The sequence below is a fragment of the Rhinoderma darwinii genome, chromosome 3 (assembly GCF_050947455.1).
Source record: "Rhinoderma darwinii isolate aRhiDar2 chromosome 3, aRhiDar2.hap1, whole genome shotgun sequence".
Taxonomy (NCBI): Eukaryota; Metazoa; Chordata; class Amphibia; order Anura; family Rhinodermatidae; genus Rhinoderma; species Rhinoderma darwinii.
In genome coordinates, this window is record NC_134689.1 from 261921257 (window position 1) to 261943563 (window position 22307).

The following is a 22307-nucleotide window of genomic DNA, read 5'->3' on the forward strand; positions in this document are numbered from 1 at the left end:
CCTGCCGTGTTGATCCAGAGGAAGGCAAAAACTGTCTTGGAGTGCATTCCAATGTTGTCATTAGGGGAAAAATTCCTCCCTTACTCCAAATATGGCTATTAGAATAAATTCCTGGATCAAAGTTCCATCTCCAGAATCTGGTACAAATATGATGACATTTTATATTTTTCAAAAAAACACTTTTCAATGTGGCAGAGAGTTCAATCTTCGAACTGCTCTTACAGTAAAGAATCCCCGTCTGTGATGAGGTCCTTTAATTACCTTGCTTTCCCTTCTTTGCACGCATTCTAGTTCAGCAATGTCCTTCTCATACACAGGTGCTCAAAACTGTACACAATATTCCATGTATGGTCTAACCGGTGATTTATAGAAATGCAGAGTTTGTTACATGAAATCATCTTAGAGGTCCAATTTCAACCTTAAGGACAAAAATAATATCTTGATTTTGCCTCTTTGTATTCCGATAGTCATAACTTTATTATTTTTCCGTCCTCATAGTCATATAAGGGCTTGTTTTTAGCGAGACAAGTTCTTGTTTTTAATGGCAGCATTTAATGTACCATATAATGTACTGAAATAAAACTCTTTGTGGGGTGGAATGGAAAACACAAAAGCAATTTGTCCAATGCTTTTTGAGTAGTAAAAATTGCAAGTTTATTTTATTATTCAGGTTAATAGGATATCAATATGAATACACGTTTGCATGTATTTTCTACTGATGTGACGTGAATCTTTGGTGTAAAAGTGGCCGGTTAGCTCAGTTGGTTAGAGCGTGGTGCTAATAACGCCAAGGTCACGGGTTCGATCCACGTACGGGCCATGGAAGCTCACTTTTGTTACATGCTTGTTACAGAGTTGAATAGATGATAATATTGAAAAAAGGTCCATCAAATTCAACCTATAAACCTGCCGTGTTGATCCAGAGGAAGGCAAAAACTGTCTTGGAGTGCATTCCAATGTTGTCATTAGGGGAAAAATTCATCCCTTACTCCAAATATGGCTATTAGAATAAATTCCTGGATCAAAGTTCCATCTCCAGAATCTGGTACAAATATGATGACATTTTATATTTTTCAAAAAAACACTTTTCAATGTGGCAGAGAGTTCAATCGTAGAACTTCTCTTACAGTAAAGAATCCCCGTCTGTGATGAGGTCCTTTAATTACCTTGCTTTCCCTTCTTTGCACGCATTCTAGTTCAGCAATGTCCTTCTCATACACAGGTGCTCAAAACTGTACACAATATTCCATGTATGGTCTAACCGGTGATTTATAGAAATGCAGAGTTTATTGCATGAAATCATCTTAGAGGTCCAATTTCAACCTTAAGGACAAAAATAATACCTTGATTTTGCCTCTTTGTATTCCGATAGTCATAACTTTATTATTTTTCCGTCCTCATAGTCATATAAGGGCTTGTTTTTAGCGAGACAAGTTCTTGTTTTTAATGGCAGCATTTAATGTACTATATAATGTACTGAAAGAAAACTCTTTGTGGGGTGGAATGGAAAACACAAAAGCAATTTTTCCAATGCTTTTTGAGTAGTAAAAATTGCAAGTTTATTTTATTATTCAGGTTAAGGGTATGTTCACACGGCCTATTTACGGACGTAAATCGGGCGTTTTTGCCCCGAATTACGCCTGAAAATAGCGCCTCAATAGCGCTGACAAACATCTGCCCATTGAAAGCAATGGGCAGACGTTTGTCTGTTCACACGAGGCGTATATTTACGCGCCGCTGTCAAATGACGGCGCGCAAATAGACGCCCGCGTCAAAGAAGTGACCTGTCACTTCTTTGGCCGTAATTGGAGCCGCTATTCATTGACTCCAATGAATAGCAGCGCTAATTACGGCCGTAATTGACGCGGCGTTCAAGCGCCCGCACATGCCGGTACGGCTGAAATTACGGGGATGTTTTCAGGCTGAAACATCCCCGTAATTTCAGCCGTTACGGACCCCCGCCGTGTGAACATACCCTTATAGGATATCAATATGAATACACGTTTGCATGTATTTTCTACTGACGTGACGTGAATCTTTGGTGTAAAAGTGGCCGGTTAGTTCAGTTGGTTAGAGCGTGGTGCTAATAACGCCAAGGTCACGGGTTCGATCCCCGTACGGGCCATGGAAGCTCACTTTTGTTACATGCTTGTTACAGAGTTGAATAGTTGATAATATTGAAAAAAGGTCCATCAAATTCAACCTATAAACCTGCCGTGTTGATCCAGAGGAAGGCAAAAACTGTCTTGGAGTGCATTCCAAAGTTGTCATTAGGGGAAAAATTCCTCCCTTACTCCAAATATGGCTATTAGAATAAATTCCTGGATCAAAGTTCCATCTCCAGAATCTGGTACAAATATGATGAAATTTTATATTTTTCAAAAAAACACTTATCAATGTGGCAGAGAGTTCAATCGTCGAACTGCTCTTACAGTAAAGAATCCCCGTCTGTGATGAGGTCCTTTAATTACCTTGCTTTCCCTTCTTTGCACGCATTCTAGTTCAGCAATGTCCTTCTCATACACAGGTGCTCAAAACTGTACACAATATTCCATGTATGGTCTAACCGGTGATTTATAGAAATGCAGAGTTTGTTGCATGAAATCATCTTAGAGGTTCAATTTCAACCTTAAGGACAAAAATAATATCTTGATTTTGCCTCTTTGTATTCCGATAGTCATAACTTTATTATTTTTCCGTCCTCATAGTCATATAAGGGCTTGTTTTTAGCGAGACAAGTTCTTGTTTTTAATGGCAGCATTTAATGTACCATATAATGTACTGAAGAAAACTCTTTGTGGGGTGGAATGGAAAACACAAAAGCAATTTGTCCAATGCTTTTTGAGTAGTAAAAATTGCAAGTTTATTTTATTATTCAGGTTAATAGGATATCAATATGAATACACGTTTGCATGTATTTTCTACTGACGTGACGTGAATCTTTGGTGTAAAAGTGGCCGGTTAGCTCAGTTGGTTAGAGCGTGGTGCTAATAACGCCAAGGTCACGGGTTCGATCCCCATACGGGCCATGGAAGCTCACTTTTGTTACATGCTTGTTACAGAGTTGAATAGTTGATAATATTGAAAAAAGGTCCATCAAATTCAACCTATAAACCTGCCGTGTTGATCCAGAGGAAGGCAAAAACTGTCTTGGAGTGCATTCCAATGTTGTCATTAGGGGAAAAATTCCTCCCTTACTCCAAATATGGCTATTAGAATAAATTCCTGGATCAAAGTTCCATCTCCAGAATCTGGTACAAATATGATGACATTTTATATTTTTCAAAAAAACACTTTTCAATGTGGCAGAGAGTTCAATCTTCGAACTGCTCTTACAGTAAAGAATCCCCGTCTGTGATGAGGTCCTTTAATTACCTTGCTTTCCCTTCTTTGCACGCATTCTAGTTCAGCAATGTCCTTCTCATACACAGGTGCTCAAAACTGTACACAATATTCCATGTATGGTCTAACCGGTGATTTATAGAAATGCAGAGTTTGTTACATGAAATCATCTTAGAGGTCCAATTTCAACCTTAAGGACAAAAATAATATCTTGATTTTGCCTCTTTGTATTCCGATAGTCATAACTTTATTATTTTTCCGTCCTCATAGTCATATAAGGGCTTGTTTTTAGCGAGACAAGTTCTTGTTTTTAATGGCAGCATTTAATGTACCATATAATGTACTGAAATAAAACTCTTTGTGGGGTGGAATGGAAAACACAAAAGCAATTTGTCCAATGCTTTTTGAGTAGTAAAAATTGCAAGTTTATTTTATTATTCAGGTTAATAGGATATCAATATGAATACACGTTTGCATGTATTTTCTACTGATGTGACGTGAATCTTTGGTGTAAAAGTGGCCGGTTAGCTCAGTTGGTTAGAGCGTGGTGCTAATAACGCCAAGGTCACGGGTTCGATCCACGTACGGGCCATGGAAGCTCACTTTTGTTACATGCTTGTTACAGAGTTGAATAGATGATAATATTGAAAAAAGGTCCATCAAATTCAACCTATAAACCTGCCGTGTTGATCCAGAGGAAGGCAAAAACTGTCTTGGAGTGCATTCCAATGTTGTCATTAGGGGAAAAATTCATCCCTTACTCCAAATATGGCTATTAGAATAAATTCCTGGATCAAAGTTCCATCTCCAGAATCTGGTACAAATATGATGACATTTTATATTTTTCAAAAAAACACTTTTCAATGTGGCAGAGAGTTCAATCGTAGAACTTCTCTTACAGTAAAGAATCCCCGTCTGTGATGAGGTCCTTTAATTACCTTGCTTTCCCTTCTTTGCACGCATTCTAGTTCAGCAATGTCCTTCTCATACACAGGTGCTCAAAACTGTACACAATATTCCATGTATGGTCTAACCGGTGATTTATAGAAATGCAGAGTTTATTGCATGAAATCATCTTAGAGGTCCAATTTCAACCTTAAGGACAAAAATAATACCTTGATTTTGCCTCTTTGTATTCCGATAGTCATAACTTTATTATTTTTCCGTCCTCATAGTCATATAAGGGCTTGTTTTTAGCGAGACAAGTTCTTGTTTTTAATGGCAGCATTTAATGTACTATATAATGTACTGAAAGAAAACTCTTTGTGGGGTGGAATGGAAAACACAAAAGCAATTTTTCCAATGCTTTTTGAGTAGTAAAAATTGCAAGTTTATTTTATTATTCAGGTTAATAGGATATCAATATGAATACACGTTTGCATGTATTTTCTACTGACGTGACGTGAATCTTTGGTGTAAAAGTGGCCGGTTAGTTCAGTTGGTTAGAGCGTGGTGCTAATAACGCCAAGGTCACGGGTTCGATCCCCGTACGGGCCATGGAAGCTCACTTTTGTTACATGCTTGTTACAGAGTTGAATAGTTGATAATATTGAAAAAAGGTCCATCAAATTCAACCTATAAACCTGCCGTGTTGATCCAGAGGAAGGCAAAAACTGTCTTGGAGTGCATTCCAAAGTTGTCATTAGGGGAAAAATTCCTCCCTTACTCCAAATATGGCTATTAGAATAAATTCCTGGATCAAAGTTCCATCTCCAGAATCTGGTACAAATATGATGAAATTTTATATTTTTCAAAAAAACACTTATCAATGTGGCAGAGAGTTCAATCGTCGAACTGCTCTTACAGTAAAGAATCCCCGTCTGTGATGAGGTCCTTTAATTACCTTGCTTTCCCTTCTTTGCACGCATTCTAGTTCAGCAATGTCCTTCTCATACACAGGTGCTCAAAACTGTACACAATATTCCATGTATGGTCTAACCGGTGATTTATAGAAATGCAGAGTTTGTTGCATGAAATCATCTTAGAGGTTCAATTTCAACCTTAAGGACAAAAATAATATCTTGATTTTGCCTCTTTGTATTCCGATAGTCATAACTTTATTATTTTTCCGTCCTCATAGTCATATAAGGGCTTGTTTTTAGCGAGACAAGTTCTTGTTTTTAATGGCAGCATTTAATGTACCATATAATGTACTGAAGAAAACTCTTTGTGGGGTGGAATGGAAAACACAAAAGCAATTTGTCCAATGCTTTTTGAGTAGTAAAAATTGCAAGTTTATTTTATTATTCAGGTTAATAGGATATCAATATGAATACACGTTTGCATGTATTTTCTACTGACGTGACGTGAATCTTTGGTGTAAAAGTGGCCGGTTAGCTCAGTTGGTTAGAGCGTGGTGCTAATAACGCCAAGGTCACGGGTTCGATCCACGTACGGGCCATGGAAGCTCACTTTTGTTACATGCTTGTTACAGAGTTGAATAGATGATAATATTGAAAAAAGGTCCATCAAATTCAACCTATAAACCTGCCGTGTTGATCCAGAGGAAGGCAAAAACTGTCTTGGAGTGCATTCCAATGTTGTCATTAGGGGAAAAATTCATCCCTTACTCCAAATATGGCTATTAGAATAAATTCCTGGATCAAAGTTCCATCTCCAGAATCTGGTACAAATATGATGACATTTTATATTTTTCAAAAAAACACTTTTCAATGTGGCAGAGAGTTCAATCGTAGAACTTCTCTTACAGTAAAGAATCCCCGTCTGTGATGAGGTCCTTTAATTACCTTGCTTTCCCTTCTTTGCACGCATTCTAGTTCAGCAATGTCCTTCTCATACACAGGTGCTCAAAACTGTACACAATATTCCATGTATGGTCTAACCGGTGATTTATAGAAATGCAGAGTTTATTGCATGAAATCATCTTAGAGGTCCAATTTCAACCTTAAGGACAAAAATAATACCTTGATTTTGCCTCTTTGTATTCCGATAGTCATAACTTTATTATTTTTCCGTCCTCATAGTCATATAAGGGCTTGTTTTTAGCGAGACAAGTTCTTGTTTTTAATGGCAGCATTTAATGTACTATATAATGTACTGAAAGAAAACTCTTTGTGGGGTGGAATGGAAAACACAAAAGCAATTTTTCCAATGCTTTTTGAGTAGTAAAAATTGCAAGTTTATTTTATTATTCAGGTTAATAGGATATCAATATGAATACACGTTTGCATGTATTTTCTACTGACGTGACGTGAATCTTTGGTGTAAAAGTGGCCGGTTAGTTCAGTTGGTTAGAGCGTGGTGCTAATAACGCCTAGGTCACGGGTTCGATCCCCGTACGGGCCATGGAAGCTCACTTTTGTTACATGCTTGTTACAGAGTTGAATAGTTGATAATATTGAAAAAAGGTCCATCAAATTCAACCTATAAACCTGCCGTGTTGATCCAGAGGAAGGCAAAAACTGTCTTGGAGTGCATTCCAAAGTTGTCATTAGGGGAAAAATTCCTCCCTTACTCCAAATATGGCTATTAGAATAAATTCCTGGATCAAAGTTCCATCTCCAGAATCTGGTACAAATATGATGAAATTTTATATTTTTCAAAAAAACACTTATCAATGTGGCAGAGAGTTCAATCGTCGAACTGCTCTTACAGTAAAGAATCCCCGTCTGTGATGAGGTCCTTTAATTACCTTGCTTTCCCTTCTTTGCACGCATTCTAGTTCAGCAATGTCCTTCTCATACACAGGTGCTCAAAACTGTACACAATATTCCATGTATGGTCTAACCGGTGATTTATAGAAATGCAGAGTTTGTTGCATGAAATCATCTTAGAGGTTCAATTTCAACCTTAAGGACAAAAATAATATCTTGATTTTGCCTCTTTGTATTCCGATAGTCATAACTTTATTATTTTTCCGTCCTCATAGTCATATAAGGGCTTGTTTTTAGCGAGACAAGTTCTTGTTTTTAATGGCAGCATTTAATGTACCATATAATGTACTGAAGAAAACTCTTTGTGGGGTGGAATGGAAAACACAAAAGCAATTTGTCCAATGCTTTTTGAGTAGTAAAAATTGCAAGTTTATTTTATTATTCAGGTTAATAGGATATCAATATGAATACACGTTTGCATGTATTTTCTACTGACGTGACGTGAATCTTTGGTGTAAAAGTGGCCGGTTAGCTCAGTTGGTTAGAGCGTGGTGCTAATAACGCCAAGGTCACGGGTTCGATCCCCGTACGAGCCATGGAAGCTCACTTTTGTTACATGCTTGTTACAGAGTTGAATAGTTGATAATATTGAAAAAAGGTCCATCAAATTCAACCTATAAACCTGCCGTGTTGATCCAGAGGAAGGCAAAAACTGTCTTGGAGTGCATTCCAAAGTTGTCATTAGGGGAAAAATTCCTCGCTTACTCCAAATATGGCTATTAGAATAAATTCCTGGATCAAAGTTCCATCTCCAGAATCTGGTACAAATATGATGAAATTTTATATTTTTCAAAAAAACACTTTTCAATGTGGCAGAGAGTTCAATCGTTGAACTGCTCTTACAGTAAAGAATCCCCGTCTGTGATGAGGTCCTTTAATTACCTTGCTTTCCCTTCTTTGCACGCATTCTAGTTCAGCAATGTCCTTCTCATACACAGGTGCTCAAAACTGTACACAATATTCCATGTATGGTCTAACCGGTGATTTATAGAAATGCAGAGTTTGTTGCATGAAATTATCTTAGAGGCCCAATTTCAACCTTAAGGACAAAAATAATATCTTGATTTTGCCTCTTTGTATTACGATAGTCATAACTTTATTATTTTTCCGTCCTATTTATATTTTAAATTTTATATTTTTCAAAAAAACACTTTTCAATGTGGCAGAGAGTTCAATCGTAGAACTTCTCTTACAGTAAAGAATCCCCGTCTGTGATGAGGTCCTTTAATTACCTTGCTTTCCCTTCTTTGCACGCATTCTAGTTCAGCAATGTCCTTCTCATACACAGGTGCTCAAAACTGTACACAATATTCCATGTATGGTCTAACCGGTGATTTATAGAAATGCAGAGTTTATTGCATGAAATCATCTTAGAGGTCCAATTTCAACCTTAAGGACAAAAATAATACCTTGATTTTGCCTCTTTGTATTCCGATAGTCATAACTTTATTATTTTTCCGTCCTCATAGTCATATAAGGGCTTGTTTTTAGCGAGACAAGTTCTTGTTTTTAATGGCAGCATTTAATGTACCATATAATGTACTGAAGAAAACTCTTTGTGGGGTGGAATGGAAAACACAAAAGCAATTTGTCCAATGCTTTTTGAGTAGTAAAAATTGCAAGTTTATTTTATTATTCAGGTTAATAGGATATCAATATGAATACACGTTTGCATGTATTTTCTACTGACGTGACGTGAATCTTTGGTGTAAAAGTGGCCGGTTAGCTCAGTTGGTTAGAGTGTGGTGCTAATAACGCCAAGGTCACGGGTTCGATCCCCATATTGGCCATGGAAGCTCACTTTTGTTACATGCTTGTTACAGAGTTGAATAGTTGATAATATTGAAAAAAGGTCCATCAAATTCAACCTATAAACCTGCCGTGTTGATCCAGAGGAAGGCAAAAACTGTCTTGGAGTGCATTCCAATGTTGTCATTAGGGGAAAAATTCCTCCCTTACTCCAAATATGGCTATTAGAATAAATTCCTGGATCAAAGTTCCATCTCCAGAATCTGGTACAAATATGATGAAATTTTATATTTTTCAAAAAAACACTTATCAATGTGGCAGAGAGTTCAATCGTCGAACTGCTCTTACAGTAAAGAATCCCCGTCTGTGATGAGGTCCTTTAATTACCTTGCTTTCCCTTCTTTGCACGCATTCTAGTTCAGCAATGTCCTTCTCATACACAGGTGCTCAAAACTGTACACAATATTCCATGTATGGTCTAACCGGTGATTTATAGAAATGCAGAGTTTGTTGCATGAAATCATCTTAGAGGTCCAATTTCAACCTTAAGGACAAAAATAATATCTTGATTTTGCCTCTTTGTATTCCGATAGTCATAACTTTATTATTTTTCCGTCCTCATAGTCATATAAGGGCTTGTTTTTAGCGAGACAAGTTCTTGTTTTTAATGGCAGCATTTAATGTACCATATAATGTACTGAAAGAAAACTCTTTGTGGGGTGGAATGGAAAACACAAAAGCAATTTGTCCAATGCTTTTTGAGTAGTAAAAATTGCAAGTTTATTTTATTATTCAGGTTAATAGGATATCAATATGAATACACGTTTGCATGTATTTTCTACTGACGTGACGTGAATCTTTGGTGTAAAAGTGGCCGGTTAGCTCAGTTGGTTAGAGCGTGGTGCTAATAACGCCAAGGTCACGGGTTCGATCCCCGTACGGGCCATGGAAGCTCACTTTTGTTACATGCTTGTTACAGAGTTGAATAGTTGATAATATTGAAAAAAGGTCCATCAAATTCAACCTATAAACCTGCCGTGTTGATCCAGAGGAAAGCAAAAACTGTCTTGGAGTGCATTCCAATGTTGTCATTAGGGGAAAAATTCCTCCCTTACTCCAAATATGGCTATTAGAATAAATTCCTGGATCAAAGTTCCATCTCCAGAATCTGGTACAAATATGATGAAATTTTATATTTTTCAAAAAAACACTTTTCAATGTGGCAGAGAGTTCAATCGTCGAACTGCTCTTACAGTAAAGAATCCCCGTCTGTGATGAGGTCCTTTAATTACCTTGCTTTCCCTTCTTTGCACGCATTCTAGTTCAGCAATGTCCTTCTCATACACAGGTGCTCAAAACTGTACACAATATTCCATGTATGGTCTAACCGGTGATTTATAGAAATGCAGAGTTTGTTGCATGAAATCATCTTAGAGGTCCAATTTCAACCTTAAGGACAAAAATAATATCTTGATTTTGCCTCTTTGTATTCCGATAGTCATAACTTTATTATTTTTCCGTCCTCATAGTCATATAAGGGCTTGTTTTTTAGCGAGACAAGTTCTTGTTTTTAATGGCAGCATTTAATGTACCATATAATGTACTGAAAGAAAACTCTTTGTGGGGTGGAATGGAAAACACAAAAGCAATTTGTCCAATGCTTTTTGAGTAGTAAAAATTGCAAGTTTATTTTATTATTCAGGTTAATAGGATATCAATATGAATACACGTTTGCATGTATTTTCTACTGACGTGACGTGAATCTTTGGTGTAAAAGTGGCCGGTTAGCTCAGTTGGTTAGAGCGTGGTGCTAATAACGCCAAGGTCACAGGTTCGATCCCCGTACGGGCCATGGAAGCTCACTTTTGTTACAGAGTTGAATAGTTGATAATATTGAAAAAAGGTCCATCAAATTCAACCTATAAACCTGCCGTGTTGATCCAGAGGAAGGCAAAAACTGTCTTGGAGTGCATTCCAATGTTGTCATTAGGGGAAAAAATCCTCCCTTACTCCAAATATGGCTATTAGAATAAATTCCTGGATCAAAGTTCCATCTCCAGAATCTGGTACAAATATGATGACATTTTATATTTTTCAAAAAAACACTTTTCAATGTGGCAGAGAGTTCAATCGTCGAACTGCTCTTACAGTAAAGAATCCCCGTCTGTGATGAGGTCCTTTAATTACCTTGCTTTCCCTTCTTTGCACGCATTCTAGTTCAGCAATGTCCTTCTCATACACAGGTGCTCAAAACTGTACACAATATTCGATGTATGGTGTAACCGGTGATTTATAGAAATGCAGAGTTTGTTGCATGAAATCATCTTAGAGGTTCAATTTCAACCTTAAGGACAAAAATAATATCTTGATTTTGCCTCTTTGTATTCCGATAGTCATAACTTTATTATTTTTCCGTCCTCATAGTCATATAAGGGCTTGTTTTTAGCGAGACAAGTTCTTGTTTTTAATGGCAGCATTTAATGTACCATATAATGTACTGAAGAAAACTCTTTGTGGGGTGGAATGGAAAACACAAAAGCAATTTGTCCAATGATTTTTGAGTAGTAAAAATTGCAAGTTTATTTTATTATTCAGGTTAATAGGATATCAATATGAATACACGTTTGCATGTATTTTCTACTGACGTGACGTGAATCTTTGGTGTAAAAGTGGCTGGTTAGCTCAGTTGGTTAGAGCGTGGTGCTAATAATGCCAAGGTCATGGGTTCGATCCCCGTACGGGCCATGGAAGCTCACTTTTGTTACGTGCTTGTTACAGAGTTGAATAGTTGATAATATTGAAAAAAGGTCCATCAAATTCAACCTATAAACCTGCCGTGTTGATCCAGAGGAAGGCAAAAACTGTCTTGGAGTGCATTCCAATGTTGTCATTAGGGGAAAAATTCCTCCCTTACTCCAAATATGGCTATTAGAATAAATTCCTGGATCAAAGTTCCATCTCCAGAATCTGGAACAAATATGATGAAATTTTATATTTTTCAAAAAAACACTTTTCAATGTGGCAGAGAGTTCAATCGTCGAACTGCTCTTACAGTAAAGAATCCCCGTCTGTGATGAGGTCCTTTAATTACCTTGCTTTCCCTTCTTTGCACGCATTCTAGTTCAGCAATGTCCTTCTCATACACAGGTGCTCAAAACTGTACACAATATTCCATGTATGGTCTAACCGGTGATTTATAGAAATGCAGAGTTTGTTGCATGAAATCATCTTAGAGGTCCAATTTCAACCTTAAGGACAAAAATAATATCTTGATTTTGCCTCTTTGTATTCCGATAGTCATAACTTTATTATTTTTCCGTCCTCATAGTCATATAAGGGCTTGTTTTTAGCGAGACAAGTTCTTGTTTTTAATGGCAGCATTTAATGTACCATATAATGTACTGAAGAAAACTCTTTGTGGGGTGGAATGGAAAACACAAAAGCAATTTGTCCAATGATTTTTGAGTAGTAAAAATTGCAAGTTTATTTTATTATTCAGGTTAATAGGATATCAATATGAATACACGTTTGCATGTATTTTCTACTGACGTGACGTGAATCTTTGGTGTAAAAGTGGCTGGTTAGCTCAGTTGGTTAGAGCGTGGTGCTAATAATGCCAAGGTCATGGGTTCGATCCCTGTACGGGCCATGGAAGCTCACTTTTGTTACGTGCTTGTTACGTGCTTGTTACAGAGTTGAATAGTTGATAATATTGAAAAAAGGTCCATCAAATTCAACCTATAAACCTGCCGTGTTGATCCAGAGGAAGGCAAAAACTGTCTTGGAGTGCATTCCAATGTTGTCATTAGGGGAAAAATTCCTCCCTTACTCCAAATATGGCTATTAGAATAAATTCCTGGATCAAAGTTCCATCTCCAGAATCTGGAACAAATATGATGAAATTTTATATTTTTCAAAAAAACACTTTTCAATGTGGCAGAGAGTTCAATCGTCGAACTGCTCTTACAGTAAAGAATCCCCGTCTGTGATGAGGTCCTTTAATTACCTTGCTTTCCCTTCTTTGCACGCATTCTAGTTCAGCAATGTCCTTCTCATACACAGGTGCTTAAAACTGTACACAATATTCCATGTATGGTCTAACCGGTGATTTATAGAAATGCAGTGTTTGTTGCATGAAATCATCTTAGAGGTCCAATTTCAACCTTAAGGACAAAAATAATATCTTGATTTTGCCTCTTTGTATTCCGATAGTCATAACTTTATTATTTTTCCGTCCTCATAGTCATATAAGGGCTTGTTTTTAGCGAGACAAGTTCTTGTTTTTAATGGCAGCATTTAATGTACCATATAATGTACTGAAGAAAACTCTTTGTGGGTGGAATGGAAAACACAAAAGCAATTTGTCCAATGCTTTTTGAGTAGTACAAATTTCAAGTTTATTTTATTATTCAGGTTAATAGGATATCAATATGAATACACGTTTGCATGTATTTTCTACTGACGTGACGTGAATCTTTGGTGTAAAAGTGGCCGGTTAGCTCAGTTGGTTAGAGCGTGGTGCTAATAACGCCAAGGTCACGGGTTCGATCCCCGTATGGGCCATGGAAGCTCACTTTTGTTACATGCTTATTGAATAGTTGATAATATTGAAAAAAGGTCCATCAAATTCAACCTATAAACCTGCCGTGTTGATCCAGAGGAAGGCAAAAACTGTCTTGGAGTGCATTCCAATGTTGTCACTAGGGGAAAAATTCCTCCCTTACTCCAAATATGGCTATTAGAATAAATTCCTGGATCAAAGTTCCATCTCCAGAATCTGGAACAAATATGATGACATTTTATATTTTTCAAAAAAACACTTTTCATTGTGGCAGAGAGTTCAATCGTCGAACTGCTCTTACAGTAAAGAATCCCCGTCTGTGATGAGGTCCTTTAATTACCTTGCTTTCCCTTCTTTGCACGCATTCTAGTTCAGCAATGTCCTTCTCATACACAGGTGCTTAAAACTGTACACAATATTCCATGTATGGTCTAACCGGTGATTTATAGAAATGCAGAGTTTGTTGCATGAAATCATCTTAGAGGTTCAATTTCAACCTTAAGGACAAAAATAATATCTTGATTTTGCCTCTTTGTATTCCGATAGTCATAACTTTATTATTTTTCCGTCCTCATAGTCATATAAGGGCTTGTTTTTAGCGAGACAAGTTCTTGTTTTTAATGGCAGCATTTAATGTACCATATAATGTACTGAAGAAAACTCTTTGTGGGGTGGAATGGAAAACACAAAAGCAATTTGTCCAATGCTTTTTGAGTAGTAAAAATTGCAAGTTTATTTTATTATTCAGGTTAATAGGATATCAATATGAATACACGTTTGCATGTATTTTCTACTGACGTGACGTGAATCTTTTGTGTAAAAGTGGCCGATTAGCTCAGTTGGTTAGAGCGTGGTGCTAATAACGCCAAGGTCACGGGTTTCTATCCCCGTATGGGCCATGAAAGCTCACTTTTGTTACATGCTTGTTACAGAGTTGAATAGTTGATAATATTGAAAAAAGGTCCATCAAATTCAACCTATAAACCTGCCGTGTTGATCCAGAGGAAGGCAAAAACTGTCTTGGAGTGCATTCCAATGTTGTCATTAGGGGAAAAATTCCTCCCTTACTCCAAATATGGCTATTAGAATAAATTCCTGGATCAAAGTTCCATCTCCAGAATCTGGAACAAATATGATGAAATTTTATATTTTTCAAAAAAACACTTTTCAATGTGGCAGAGAGTTCAATCGTCGAACTGCTCTTACAGTAAAGAATCCCCGTCTGTGATGAGGTCCTTTAATTACCTTGCTTTCCCTTCTTTGCACGCATTCTAGTTCAGCAATGTCCTTCTCATACACAGGTGCTTAAAACTGTACACAATATTCCATGTATGGTCTAACCGGTGATTTATAGAAATGCAGAGTTTGTTGCATGAAATCATCTTAGAGGTCCAATTTCAACCTTAAGGACAAAAATAATATCTTGATTTTGCCTCTTTGTATTCCGATAGTCATAACTTTATTATTTTTCCGTCCTCATAGTCATATAAGGGCTTGTTTTTAGCGAGACAAGTTCTTGTTTTTAATGGCAGCATTTAATGTACCATATAATGTACTGAAGAAAACTCTTTGTGGGTGGAATGGAAAACACAAAAGCAATTTGTCCAATGCTTTTTGAGTAGTACAAATTTCAAGTTTATTTTATTATTCAGGTTAATAGGATATCAATATGAATACACGTTTGCATGTATTTTCTACTGACGTGACGTGAATCTTTGGTGTAAAAGTGGCCGGTTAGCTCAGTTGGTTAGAGCGTGGTGCTAATAACGCCAAGGTCACGGGTTCGATCCCCGTATGGGCCATGGAAGCTCACTTTTGTTACATGCTTATTGAATAGTTGATAATATTGAAAAAAGGTCCATCAAATTCAACCTATAAACCTGCCGTGTTGATCCAGAGGAAGGCAAAAACTGTCTTGGAGTGCATTCCAATGTTGTCATTAGGGGAAAAATTCCTCCCTTACTCCAAATATGGCTATTAGAATAAATTCCTGGATCAAAGTTCCATCTCCAGAATCTGGTACAAATATGATGAAATTTTATATTTTTCAAAAAAACACTTTTCAATGTGGCAGAGAGTTCAATCGTCGAACTGCTCTTACAGTAAAGAATCCCCGTCTGTGATGAGGTCCTTTAATTACCTTGCTTTCCCTTCTTTGCACGCATTCTAGTTCAGCAATGTCCTTCTCATACACAGGTGCTTAAAACTGTACACAATATTCCATGTATGGTCTAACCGGTGATTTATAGAAATGCAGAGTTTGTTGCATGAAATCATCTTAGAGGTCCAATTTCAACCTTAAGGACAAAAATAATATCTTGATTTTGCCTCTTTGTATTCCGATAGTCATAACTTTATTATTTTTCCGTCCTCATAGTCATATAAGGGCTTGTTTTTAGCGAGACAAGTTCTTGTTTTTAATGGCAGCATTTAATGTACCATATAATGTACTGAAGAAAACTCTTTGTGGGTGGAATGGAAAACACAAAAGCAATTTGTCCAATGCTTTTTGAGTAGTACAAATTTCAAGTTTATTTTATTATTCAGGTTAATAGGATATCAATATGAATACACGTTTGCATGTATTTTCTACTGACGTGACGTGAATCTTTGGTGTAAAAGTGGCCGGTTAGCTCAGTTGGTTAGAGCGTGGTGCTAATAACGCCAAGGTCACGGGTTCGATCCCCGTATGGGCCATGGAAGCTCACTTTTGTTACATGCTTGTTACAGAGTTGAATAGTTGATAATATTGAAAAAAGGTCCATCAAATTCAACCTATAAACCTGCCGTGTTGATCCAGAGGAAGGCAAAAACTGTCTTGGAGTGCATTCCAATGTTGTCATTAGGGGAAAAATTCCTCCCTTACTCCAAATATGGCTATTAGAATAAATTCCTGGATCAAAGTTCCATCTCCAGAATCTGGAACAAATATGATGAAATTTTATATTTTTCAAAAAAACACTTTTCAATGTGGCAGAGAGTTCAATCGTCGAACTGCTCTTACAGTAAAGAATCCCCGTCTGTGATGAGGTCCTTTAATTACCTTGCTTTCCCTTCTTTGCACGCATTCTAGTTCAGCAATGTCCTTCTCATACACAGGTGCTTAAAACTGTACACAATATTCCATGTATGGTCTAACCGGTGATTTATAGAAATGCAGAGTTTGTTGCATGAAATCATCTTAGAGGTCCAATTTCAACCTTAAGGACAAAAATAATATCTTGATTTTGCCTCTTTGTATTCCGATAGTCATAACTTTATTATTTTTCCGTCCTCATAGTCATATAAGGGCTTGTTTTTAGCGAGACAAGTTCTTGTTTTTAATGGCAGCATTTAATGTACCATATAATGTACTGAAGAAAACTCTTTGTGGGTGGAATGGAAAACACAAAAGCAATTTGTCCAATGCTTTTTGAGTAGTACAAATTTCAAGTTTATTTTATTATTCAGGTTAATAGGATATCAATATGAATACACGTTTGCATGTATTTTCTACTGACGTGACGTGAATCTTTGGTGTAAAAGTGGCCGGTTAGCTCAGTTGGTTAGAGCGTGGTGCTAATAACGCCAAGGTCACGGGTTCGATCCCCGTATGGGCCATGGAAGCTCACTTTTGTTACATGCTTATTGAATAGTTGATAATATTGAAAAAAGGTCCATCAAATTCAACCTATAAACCTGCCGTGTTGATCCAGAGGAAGGCAAAAACTGTCTTGGAGTGCATTCCAATGTTGTCATTAGGGGAAAAATTCCTCCCTTACTCCAAATATGGCTATTAGAATAAATTCCTGGATCAAAGTTCCATCTCCAGAATCTGGTACAAATATGATGAAATTTTATATTTTTCAAAAAAACACTTTTCAATGTGGCAGAGAGTTCAATCGTCGAACTGCTCTTACAGTAAAGAATCCCCGTCTGTGATGAGGTCCTTTAATTACCTTGCTTTCCCTTCTTTGCACGCATTCTAGTTCAGCAATGTCCTTCTCATACACAGGTGCTTAAAACTGTACACAATATTCCATGTATGGTCTAACCGGTGATTTATAGAAATGCAGAGTTTGTTGCATGAAATCATCTTAGAGGTCCAATTTCAACCTTAAGGACAAAAATAATATCTTGATTTTGCCTCTTTGTATTCCGATAGTCATAACTTTATTATTTTTCCGTCCTCATAGTCATATAAGGGCTTGTTTTTAGCGAGACAAGTTCTTGTTTTTAATGGCAGCATTTAATGTACCATATAATGTACTGAAGAAAACTCTTTGTGGGTGGAATGGAAAACACAAAAGCAATTTGTCCAATGCTTTTTGAGTAGTACAAATTTCAAGTTTATTTTATTATTCAGGTTAATAGGATATCAATATGAATACACGTTTGCATGTATTTTCTACTGACGTGACGTGAATCTTTGGTGTAAAAGTGGCCGGTTAGCTCAGTTGGTTAGAGCGTGGTGCTAATAACGCCAAGGTCACGGGTTCGATCCCCGTATGGGCCATGGAAGCTCACTTTTGTTACATGCTTATTGAATAGTTGATAATATTGAAAAAAGGTCCATCAAATTCAACCTATAAACCTGCCGTGTTGATCCAGAGGAAGGCAAAAACTGTCTTGGAGTGCATTCCAATGTTGTCATTAGGGGAAAAATTCCTCCCTTACTCCAAATATGGCTATTAGAATAAATTCCTGGATCAAAGTTCCATCTCCAGAATCTGGTACAAATATGATGAAATTTTATATTTTTCAAAAAAACACTTTTCAATGTGGCAGAGAGTTCAATCGTCGAACTGCTCTTACAGTAAAGAATCCCCGTCTGTGATGAGGTCCTTTAATTACCTTGCTTTCCCTTCTTTGCACGCATTCTAGTTCAGCAATGTCCTTCTCATACACAGGTGCTTAAAACTGTACACAATATTCCATGTATGGTCTAACCGGTGATTTATAGAAATGCAGAGTTTGTTGCATGAAATCATCTTAGAGGTCCAATTTCAACCTTAAGGACAAAAATAATATCTTGATTTTGCCTCTTTGTATTCCGATAGTCATAACTTTATTATTTTTCCGTCCTCATAGTCATATAAGGGCTTGTTTTTAGCGAGACAAGTTCTTGTTTTTAATGGCAGCATTTAATGTACCATATAATGTACTGAAGAAAACTCTTTGTGGGTGGAATGGAAAACACAAAAGCAATTTGTCCAATGCTTTTTGAGTAGTACAAATTTCAAGTTTATTTTATTATTCAGGTTAATAGGATATCAATATGAATACACGTTTGCATGTATTTTCTACTGACGTGACGTGAATCTTTGGTGTAAAAGTGGCCGGTTAGCTCAGTTGGTTAGAGCGTGGTGCTAATAACGCCAAGGTCACGGGTTCGATCCCCGTATGGGCCATGGAAGCTCACTTTTGTTACATGCTTATTGAATAGTTGATAATATTGAAAAAAGGTCCATCAAATTCAACCTATAAACCTGCCGTGTTGATCCAGAGGAAGGCAAAAACTGTCTTGGAGTGCATTCCAATGTTGTCATTAGGGGAAAAATTCCTCCCTTACTCCAAATATGGCTATTAGAATAAATTCCTGGATCAAAGTTCCATCTCCAGAATCTGGTACAAATATGATGAAATTTTATATTTTTCAAAAAAACACTTTTCAATGTGGCAGAGAGTTCAATCGTCGAACTGCTCTTACAGTAAAGAATCCCCGTCTGTGATGAGGTCCTTTAATTACCTTGCTTTCCCTTCTTTGCACGCATTCTAGTTCAGCAATGTCCTTCTCATACACAGGTGCTCAAAACTGTACACAATATTCGATGTATGGTGTAACCGGTGATTTATAGAAATGCAGAGTTTGTTGCATGAAATCATCTTAGAGGTCCAATTTCAACCTTAAGGACAAAAATAATATCTTGATTTTGCCTCTTTGTATTCCGATAGTCATAAATTTATTATTTTTCCGTCCTCATAGTCATATAAGGGCTTGTTTTTAGCGAGACAAGTTCTTGTTTTTAATGGCAGCATTTAATGTACCATATAATGTACTGAAGAAAACTCTTTGTGGGGTGGAATGGAAAACACAAAAGCAATTTGTCCAATGCTTTTTGAGTAGTAAAAATTGCAAGTTTATTTTATTATTCAGGTTAATAGGATATCAATATGAATACACGTTTGCATGTATTTTATACTGACGTGACGTGAATCTTTGGTGTAAAAGTGGCCGGTTAGCTCAGTTGGTTAGAGCGTGGTGCTAATAACGCCAAGGTCACGGGTTCGATCCCCGTATGGGCCATGGAAGCTCACTTTTGTTACAGAGTTGAATAGTTGATAATATTGAAAAAAGGTCCATCAAATTCAACCTATAAACCTGCCGTGTTGATCCAGAGGAAGGCAAAAACTGTCTTGGAGTGCATTCCAATGTTGTCATTAGGGGAAAAATTCCTCCCTTACTCCAAATATGGCTATTAGAATAAATTACTGGATCAAAGTTTAATCTCCAGAATCTGGTACAAATATGATGAAATTTTATATTTTTCAAAAAAACACTTTTCAATGTGGCAGAGAGTTCAATCGTCGAACTGCTCTTACAGTAAAGAATCCCCGTCTGTGATGAGGTCCTTTAATTACCTTGCTTTCCCTTCTTTGCACGCATTCTAGTTCAGCAATGTCCTTCTCATACACAGGTGCTCAAAACTGTACACAATATTCCATGTATGGTCTAACCGGTGATTTATAGAAATGCAGAGTTTGTTGCATGAAATCATCTTAGAGGTCCAATTTCAACCTTAAGGACAAAAATAATATCTTGATTTTGCCTCTTTGTATTCCGATAGTCATAACTTTATTATTTTTCCGTCCTCATAGTCATATAAGGGCTTGTTTTTAGCGAGACAAGTTCTTGTTTTTAATGGCAGCATTTAATGTACCATATAATGTACTGAAGAAAACTCTTTGTGGGGTGGAATGGAAAACACAAAAGCAATTTGTCCAATGCTTTTTGAGTAGTAAAAATTGCAAGTTTATTTTATTATTCAGGTTAATAGGATATCAATATGAATACACGTTTGCATGTATTTTCTACTGACGTGACGTGAATCTTTGGTGTAAAAGTGGCCGGTTAGCTCAGTTGGTTAGAGCGTGGTGCTAATAACACCAAGGTCACGGGTTCGATCCCCGTACGGGTCATGGAAGCTCACTTTTGTTACAGAGTTGAATAGTTGATAATATTGAAAAAAGGTCCATCAAATTCAACCTATAAACCTGCCGTGTTGATCCAGAGGAAGGCAAAAACTGTCTTGGAGTGCATTCCAATTTTCTCATTAGGGGAAAAATTCCTCCCTTACTCCAAATATGGCTATTAGAATAAATTCCTGGATCAAAGTTCCATCTCCAGAATCTGGTACAAATATGATGAAATTTTATATTTTTCAAAAAAACACTTTTCAATGTGGCAGAGAGTTCAATCGTCGAACTGCTCTTACAGTAAAGAATCCCCGTCTGTGATGAGGTCCTTTAATTACCTTGCTTTCCCTTCTTTGCACGCATTCTAGTTCAGCAATGTCCTTCTCATACACAGGTGCTTAAAACTGTACACAATATTCCATGTATGGTCTAACCGGTGATTTATAGAAATGCAGAGTTTGTTGCATGAAATCATCTTAGAGGTTCAATTTCAACCTTAAGGACAAAAATAATATCTTGATTTTGCCTCTTTGTATTCTGATAGTCATAACTTTATTATTTTTCCGTCCTCATAGTCATATAAGGGCTTGTTTTTAGCGAGACAAGTTCTTGTTTTTAATGGCAGCATTTAATGTACCATATAATGTACTGAAAGAAAACTCTTTGTGGGGTGGAATGGAAAAATAATATCTTGATTTTGCCTCTTTGTATTCCGATAGTCATAACTTTATTATTTTTCCGTCCTCATAGTCATATAAGGGCTTGTTTTTAGCGAGACAAGTTCTTGTTTTTAATGTCAGCATTTAATGTACCATATAATGTACTGAAAGAAAACTCTCTGTGGGGTGGAATGGAAAACACAAAAGCAATTTGTCCAATGCTTTTTGAGTAGTAAAAATTGCAAGTTTATTTTATTATTCAGGTTAATAGGATATCAATATGAATACACGTTTGCATGTATTTTCTACTGACGTGACGTGAATCTTTGGTGTAAAAGTGGCCGGTTAGCTCAGTTGGTTAGAGCGTGGTGCTAATAACGCCAAGGTCACGGGTTCGATCCCCGTACGGGCCATGGAAGCTCACTTTTGTTACATGCTTGTTACAGAGTTGAATAGTTGATAATATTGAAAAAAGGTCCATCAAATTCAACCTATAAACCTGCCGTGTTGATCCAGAGGAAGGCAAAAACTTTCTTGGAGTGCATTCCAATGTTGTCATTAGGGGAAAAATTCCTCCCTTACTCCAAATATGGCTATTAGAATAAATTCCTGGATCAAAGTTCCATCTCCAGAATCTGGTACAAATATGATGAAATTTTATATTTTTCAAAAAAACACTTTTCAATGTGGCAGAGAGTTCAATCGTCGAACTGCTCTTACAGTAAAGAATCCCCGTCTGTGATGAGGTCCTTTAATTACCTTGCTTTCCCTTCTTTGCACGCATTCTAGTTCAGCAATGTCCTTCTCATACACAGGTGCTTAAAACTGTACACAATATTCCATGTATGGTCTAACCGGTGATTTATAGAAATGCAGAGTTTGTTGCATGAAATCATCTTAGAGGTTCAATTTCAACCTTAAGGACAAAAATAATATCTTGATTTTGCCTCTTTGTATTCCGATAGTCATAACTTTATTATTTTTCCGTCCTCATAGTCATATAAGGGCTTGTTTTTAGCGAGAAAAGTTCTTGTTTTTAATGGCAGCATTTAATGTACCATATAATGTACTGAAAGAAAACTCTTTGTGGGGTGGAATGGAAAAATAATATCTTAATTTTGCCTCTTTGTATTCCGATAGTCATAA

At 36.8% G+C, this 22307-nt stretch overlaps 12 non-coding genes across 12 annotated transcripts; all 12 read left to right on the top strand.

Moving 5' to 3' along the window:
- Window positions 1-2051: 2051 nt before the first annotated feature.
- On the top strand, window positions 2052-2125 carry TRNAI-AAU (transfer RNA isoleucine (anticodon AAU)). Its single transcript has one exon. It is a non-coding gene; the product is annotated as a tRNA-Ile (tRNA).
- A 2640-nt stretch (window positions 2126-4765) lies between these two features.
- On the top strand, window positions 4766-4839 carry TRNAI-AAU (transfer RNA isoleucine (anticodon AAU)). Its single transcript has one exon. It is a non-coding gene; the product is annotated as a tRNA-Ile (tRNA).
- Window positions 4840-7478: 2639 nt separating this feature from the next.
- Window positions 7479-7552, top strand: TRNAI-AAU (transfer RNA isoleucine (anticodon AAU)). The gene has a single exon. It is a non-coding gene; the product is annotated as a tRNA-Ile (tRNA).
- Window positions 7553-9637: 2085 nt separating this feature from the next.
- On the top strand, window positions 9638-9711 carry TRNAI-AAU (transfer RNA isoleucine (anticodon AAU)). Its single transcript has one exon. It is a non-coding gene; the product is annotated as a tRNA-Ile (tRNA).
- Window positions 9712-13254: 3543 nt separating this feature from the next.
- TRNAI-AAU (transfer RNA isoleucine (anticodon AAU)) lies at window positions 13255-13328 on the top strand. Its single transcript has one exon. It is a non-coding gene; the product is annotated as a tRNA-Ile (tRNA).
- Window positions 13329-15054: 1726 nt separating this feature from the next.
- TRNAI-AAU (transfer RNA isoleucine (anticodon AAU)) lies at window positions 15055-15128 on the top strand. Its single transcript has one exon. It is a non-coding gene; the product is annotated as a tRNA-Ile (tRNA).
- Window positions 15129-15949: 821 nt separating this feature from the next.
- TRNAI-AAU (transfer RNA isoleucine (anticodon AAU)) lies at window positions 15950-16023 on the top strand. Its single transcript has one exon. It is a non-coding gene; the product is annotated as a tRNA-Ile (tRNA).
- Window positions 16024-16852: 829 nt separating this feature from the next.
- TRNAI-AAU (transfer RNA isoleucine (anticodon AAU)) lies at window positions 16853-16926 on the top strand. The gene has a single exon. It is a non-coding gene; the product is annotated as a tRNA-Ile (tRNA).
- An 821-nt stretch (window positions 16927-17747) lies between these two features.
- TRNAI-AAU (transfer RNA isoleucine (anticodon AAU)) lies at window positions 17748-17821 on the top strand. Its single transcript has one exon. It is a non-coding gene; the product is annotated as a tRNA-Ile (tRNA).
- An 821-nt stretch (window positions 17822-18642) lies between these two features.
- TRNAI-AAU (transfer RNA isoleucine (anticodon AAU)) lies at window positions 18643-18716 on the top strand. The gene has a single exon. It is a non-coding gene; the product is annotated as a tRNA-Ile (tRNA).
- An 822-nt stretch (window positions 18717-19538) lies between these two features.
- On the top strand, window positions 19539-19612 carry TRNAI-AAU (transfer RNA isoleucine (anticodon AAU)). The gene has a single exon. It is a non-coding gene; the product is annotated as a tRNA-Ile (tRNA).
- Window positions 19613-21500: 1888 nt separating this feature from the next.
- On the top strand, window positions 21501-21574 carry TRNAI-AAU (transfer RNA isoleucine (anticodon AAU)). The gene has a single exon. It is a non-coding gene; the product is annotated as a tRNA-Ile (tRNA).
- The last annotated feature ends 733 nt before the right edge of the window (window positions 21575-22307 follow it).